A 6,712-nucleotide genomic window follows, 5' to 3' on the forward strand; every position below is an offset into this window, starting at 1 on the left:
CAATTTGAAGCAAATACCCATGTTGGACGCCTTCGGAATCGCGCAAGAGCCTGAATTTTTGAATGCTGTCAAAGCTGTCTGGGCTGGGGCGCCCCTGGCTGCAGAATTGGCGCCTGGGCGCCCCCAAAGGGGGGCTGGGGCGCCCCTGTCTGCAGAAATGGCGCTTGGGCGCCCCTGGCTGCTGTTTTTCTACAGATTTGGCGCCTGGGCGCCCCTGGGGGGCGCTGGGCGCCCTTTGACTCGCAGTTTTGTGTTTTTATGGCGCCCGGGCACCCCAGAAGGGGGCGCTGGGCGCGATTTTCCGCTGATGTGTCAAAATTGGGTTATTTAAACATGGGTCTCGCGATTTTTGGGCATTTTTCTCCTCCTACACTTCATTCTTCACCTAGAGAGATTGGGAGAGGCCCTTGGAGGCTATTTGGGGTGTTGGGAAGCTCTCCCACTCCTCCTTGGGTCTTCAAGCTTCTTCAATGGTGATTTTGCCCCTTTTGGGTTGAGGAAGAGATGGGTCACAAATTGGAGATGGAGATGCGAAGGGGAGGCGCAAATGGAGCATGGAGCAGCTGCCAAGAACCTTGGGAAAGGNTTTGCATCTTCTCTTTGGTTCCAATTTCTTCCTTATCTCTTCAATTTGTAGAACCCTAAGTTCTNCTCCATGGAGNGCTTTTCCTATTTGTTGAGATTAGATGTAATAAACTGAATCTTGTGTATTCTGTGATGTTAATACATATGCTTTTCCATTCCAATGTTAGTATTTGATTTCTATGCTTAATGCTTGTTGTGGCTTGATCACCCATGGCTTGAAATGTGGTTCTTGATGTATTGGAAAATATCACTTGAACTTAGAACTGAAATTGAACACTTAATTGATGGAATTGAGTTGTTTGTAAATGCATGAGAATGAAGTGGATGAACTCTAGTCTTGACAAATTGTAAATACACTATGTTAAATTCCTTGCACACCAACTGTTTGATAAAATACCAAAAAGAGTTTCTTGTGTTGTTTTTGTACACTTTGATGTCTAATTGAGTTATGAAAGGAAGAATTGTCATGTGTTGTACAAGTCTCTTGGGAAAACGATACCTGGTCTTACCAGTTTTATTACTTGAACGATTTGGTACACTTGCCAATGAGTTAACATGCACAAATTGGCCTTACCTACTATTCCTTATCCAAAGCCTTATAAGCTTCAGTGGATAACAGAGAATGAAGAAATAGTAGTGAACACACAAGTAACCATTCCAATATCCATTGGCAAATATGAAGAAAATATTTTATGTGATGTTGTTCCAATGGATGTTGGGCATGTTTTACTTGGTAGGCCATGGCAATATGATCATAGTTCCACTCATGATGGCTATACCAACAAAATAAGTCTCCTCCATAAAGGAAATAAAATCACATTGATTCGTCTTACACTTGAACAGCTGAAAGAGGATGAGATAAAAATTGAAAAAGAAAGACAAAAAGAAAATAGGTTGGCCAAACAACCTTCTCATGAAAACAAAAAGGAGTCAAAGGTATGCATGATGTTAATTCCTTCTTTAGCAGGTAAATACCTTGACTACCCTTCTCAAAAACATCACTTTGATTCTCCATTTCATCATGGGAAATGTTCCAAACAAAGTGAAAACAAAAAGGCCACGATTTCTTGAAATAAATTTTTTGTCACAAGGCCTTCATTTCATATTCTTCTCTTTGCATATCTTTTATTCATCATACTAACTTTTGCTATCTTTTGTAGATATATCTTTGACCCAGGAGGAAAATAAACACCATAGTAGTGCTTCTTCTTTCTTCTCGATTTGCGGGCAAATCGTTTTGAAAGAGGGAGGGAATGATGGCAACCCCTAAAGGGACTTTCCATCCAAAGAAGCATCAACTACACTAAGATTATGAAAGGAAAGTTGATTGAGAACTTAATCTTTCCTTTCTAAAGTCTTAGCATGTTTCTCTCTAAACTAAATACATTTTAATATGTTTGTAGGTCATTAATAAAGCTTGGAAACACTTGGAGGAGTAATCAAACAAGGAAAAGAAAAGGAGCTAAGATTGAAGATATTGCTGCCAGCGCTCAAGCGGCACACTTCTACCGCCCAAGCAGTACCGAAACAACAACTTCATCTTCTTCGGCGTTTCTGCTGATCTAGCAAACATAGCTTACTTCCCAAGCTTCCTTCCATTGTTTTACATCACGTTCACCTTTAGGATAGCTTGAACAGTACCTCTTAGAAGCTTTCCTTCATCTATAAATAGAGAGCTTCATCATTTGTAAACTCAACTTTGAAACTTAATGAAATGCTGTTGGGATTTCTCCATAATCATTTTTCAGAGTTCAAACACTTGTGCCTCTTCTGCACCCTCTCCTCTAGCTTCCTTCCCTTTTGGAAGGATTTTGGAGCTTCAGATTCCTCAATTCATCTACACACCTTCATTGAAACATTCATTAAGCACTTCCGTGCCATGTTTTCATCCTTTAATCCGCTGCCAGCTCTGGTCTGAGAAGCTGTTCGTGCTTGATAAGCAAGGGAGCTTTCATCATTTGGCATCAAGAGCCAGCTCTTCATCCCACGCATCAAGATCTAAGTGCTCTGTTTATTCCATACTCCGTTTTCCGTCGTGTATTGTTCATGATGTACTGTTCCATTGAATTTTGCTTTCAATTTCGAGTTTGAGTGAATATCTCTGTTCATTCACTGATCCTTAGGAATTTTCCTTCATTTTAATCGGTGCATCTTCTTGAATTTTTGTTTAATTCAGCTTCTTATTCATTCCAAGTTTGTCTCGGTCATGTGCAGTATCATTGCATTGCTTTTACTGTTCATATAGATTTTTCGTTCCAACTTTCAATTTTTTTTTTCGTTTCGTTTGTGGCATGTGCTTGCTAGATGTATGTTGAACATGAAATGCATTTACATCTTCACTCGCTGTGATCCGTTAAGTTGATTCAGTGTATACTGTTTTTAAAGACCACCACTATGCAACAAAGTGAATTCTCAGGATTTGTTTTCAAATTCATTTGCATTCGGATTTTTGTGTTTGATAGCTTCAAACAAGTTTGATTCAAGTTTCTAATCATGGTTCAAGTGCTAAGAATATGATATTAACACCGAATTTCAAAAAGCATATTTGAGTTGTTGTGATACACTTGTTTCCGACATTGTCACAGTTCGCAATCTCTGGCTTTGCACCGTGCTACAGTCCTTGACTGTCTTAGGCATTTTAGCTCTCCTAGCTCATCTTTTCTAAGCTAGATCTAGTGTATAGGACCATTCTTATATGTTTCTTGATCTAACCAGCCATTGATTCTGTGTAATTTTTCACCTTTGTTGCTATTAACTCCATTTTACTGTTTAAGTGACAATTCAATAGGTGATTTGGAGTTTGAGTATGTTTCTGAGCCTTGCAACTGTTTGCACACCTTTAGTTTGATGATATTGATGTGTTTGAAGCATCCTTTATGTCATAAACACTCTGCTATTCAATTTAGCTACTGCAGTTCCACTTTAGTCTTGTTTTGGTGTAACTTTTCTTAACTTTGCTGCATAATTGGAAACTCATGCTTCCACTTTGAGATTTCGTGGCTTCTTATCCATTTTCCATGGTCCAGCAAGTATAATTGGTGTATCAAAGTTGCTTTCTACTGTTCATTTGGTCACCTTTGCATCATTTTACAAAATCATACCTTATAACCGTGGCTTTGCTTCATTTTAGAAAGTGCACTTATGATATTTTGCTACAGTTAATTTCTTTGTTGCCTATGTGTTTGTACACATCCATTTTTTTGATATGAAGTTGATTGAAATGTCATTTGAGCCTTTTAGTCACTGCCATTGAATTCACCCACGGGAGTTCCAATTTTTCTGGCCATTTTCTCCTTCTGGTGCAGTTTTCTTCTTTTAATTATGCATAACCCGTCACTGCACTTGTGTAATGGAGTTGCTGCATGTTTCAGTGATGCTCCACTGTTTGTACAAGTTTATTTGGTGATTTGAAAGTTACCTTTACTGTGCATTTGGTCATTTTTACCAAATTTTGCAAAGTCATGTTTCTACACCATCATAGTTGCTTGAAAGTGGAACTACACCACTGATTTTCGGCTACAAGCTCTTTGCCTGTTGTTTAAGCGTTTAAACATCTTCTATTTGATGAAATAAGTTTGCTAGAAGCCTCAATTACACCTTACATACAGTACCATTGAATTCCACCATTGTTGTACTCATTTTTTTCAGCATTTCAGTGCAGATTTTATACTTTGTTTGCTGTTTGCACTTTGGCCAGCCTCCAAAACTCAATTCTGGATTGGCAAAAGCTGGTTTCACGTTTCCATATCCTTTGAAATCAATAAGAAAGTTTAAAATATCAAGAAAAAGCAAAAGAAAACCAAGCAATCCAGTTTTGAATAGCCAACCCGAAAATACCTAATTTCTGCACTTCATTGAGGGCTTTAATCAAACACTTTCATCTTTTCATCAAACACTTTTCCAGCAGTTGTTTGTCATTTTATTTTTGAATTTTTCTTGCTTTCTTAATCTGTTCTAGACCCTATCCTAGGTTCTTTTTGAGTGCTAGCTTTTATTCCAGATTTATCTCACTTGAATTCATCATTTTTGGCTTCCATACTATGCTAGCAATCTAGTTTTTGGCTAATTGAATTCTGGTGCAGCAGCTGTCCTATTCCCTCACGATTTTCTGTATTTGACAGTGGTGTGTGACTCCTTTTTGAGGTGATCCAGGTCTAGCAAGCTTTCTCCAAGAGGGTAGCATCCTAGGAAGTGGAGAGATTGTAGAATTGGTCAAAAAGGTTGCTCTCAAAGCTGCAGCTTTGTTGCGGAATTTCAGCAGCATTTCTCCACCTTTCACACCAAAATTTTCAAACAATTTGGAGCTAGAATACATCCAGATTTTGTAGCTTATCATTGTATAATTATTGTAGATCATTTTATCAATTTTCCAGCCTTGTATCACGGAACCTTTGAGGTTTAATTTTCTTTACATTTTCAAACTTAAAGTACCTTGGGAAAATGCTTTTCAAGCAATTCCAAGTGTACCACTCAACATTGTAATAGTTTAGCTTTCACCTCTTAGTGTGAAAGTGTGACAAGGGGCTCCAAGTGTCACTTGCACTTTCACATAGGGCCGTTTATCATTGTCGTCCATTACCATTCATTTACTTTCCTTGCTTGTTGACTTTTATGTTTTAAGTCTCCGTGATACTTAGGAGCGCGTTTCACTTAGTAAAACTTTAGTTTGGTTTCTAGGAGCATAATATCTTTGCATTCAAAAAGGTTTTGAAAGACTTATATCTAGAAACTTGGGTGAGAAATGTTAGGAGACACTCTGGCTAAGGAAGGACAAGGTTTCTAAGCTTGTCCATTGTGGCTGACCTCTCATTCTTGGGAGCTATTCGGTTTCTTCACCTTTAGAATCTCTATAGAAGTCATTCACCAAAAACACAAAAATTCTCTTTTCAAAAAGTTTTGATTCATACTTGTGTAAGGCTTTCAAATATTTGTGAAAACACTTTCTCTACTTCACAAGCATGAGTCACTGTAGTGTTCAAGGTAATGTCAATCAAGATTAGGAGAACATAGAGGTGCGGGAAGAGCTCAATAGAACAAAGGCTGAGCTGAGGCAAATGGTCGGCAATCTTACTCATAATCAGATAGGGCACACATAAGGGGATCACTCTCATAGGCAAAACAATGATCATGATGATCATTCACAACATAGTGATCACCATAGCTACCAACCTTATGATCACTATCAACACCCTCTTAGGCATCATCATAACCATAGAGACCATCATGTGGAACCTAAGCTTTTGCTTCCTCCTTTCTATGGTAGAGATAATGTTGAAGAATACTTTGAGTGGGAGATGAAGGTTGAACATATTTTTGAGTTCTACCACATTGATGATAGGAGGAGAGTGACCTTAGCCACCTTAACCTTTCAAGGTGTAGCCCTCTATTGGTGGACATCCATCATGATAGATCAAAAGATGCATGGCGACTACATGATAAAGGTTGAAAAACAGTTATTTTCATATGTCAATTTGGACCGAATTACGCCCTTTACTACTTGGAATGAGCCTAAAATCAAGCAAAACTCAATAAATGAGTCTGTAGAGAGACAAAAGCTGTTTTTAGCGATATTATGCTTGTTTTGCACTGTTTTGTAGCTATTTTGAGAAAATGAAGAATGGAGCTTGAAGATACAGGTCGTAGACTCAAGAAAAGAGAAGAAAAATGAAGATTTGAAGAGTTGACGCACCGCTCGGCGGCACACTTAAACCGCCGGGCGGTCCAGGGCGAGGAGTAGGCATGGCAATTGACGCTGGGCGGTTCTGAGGGAAATCGCCGGGCGGTGGCAATAGCCGCCGGGCGGTTTGGAGGATTATGGGAAACCGCCGAGCGGCACAGTTAAAGCGCCGGGCGGTGGCTTGCTAGGCCTGGGCCTGTTTTCTGATGCACTCCTCACCTATATATACCGCTATTGCGAGTTCAAAGTCATTCTTTTGACAGGGGAGAACAGCCAGACCTAATTTTGCTCTCTGGAGAGGATCTCTTGGATGCTTAGGCTCCTTTTCATCTTTTGTAGGGTTTGCTCTTCCATTCTTCTTCCATTTTTCATCTAGTTTCACCATGTCTATGGTGAACTAAACCCTATTGTTGTTGGGGGAAACAATGTAATCTTTTGATACTCTCTTTT

The sequence above is a fragment of the Vigna radiata genome, chromosome 6 (assembly GCF_000741045.1).
Source record: "Vigna radiata var. radiata cultivar VC1973A chromosome 6, Vradiata_ver6, whole genome shotgun sequence".
NCBI lineage: Eukaryota > Viridiplantae > Streptophyta > Magnoliopsida > Fabales > Fabaceae > Vigna > Vigna radiata.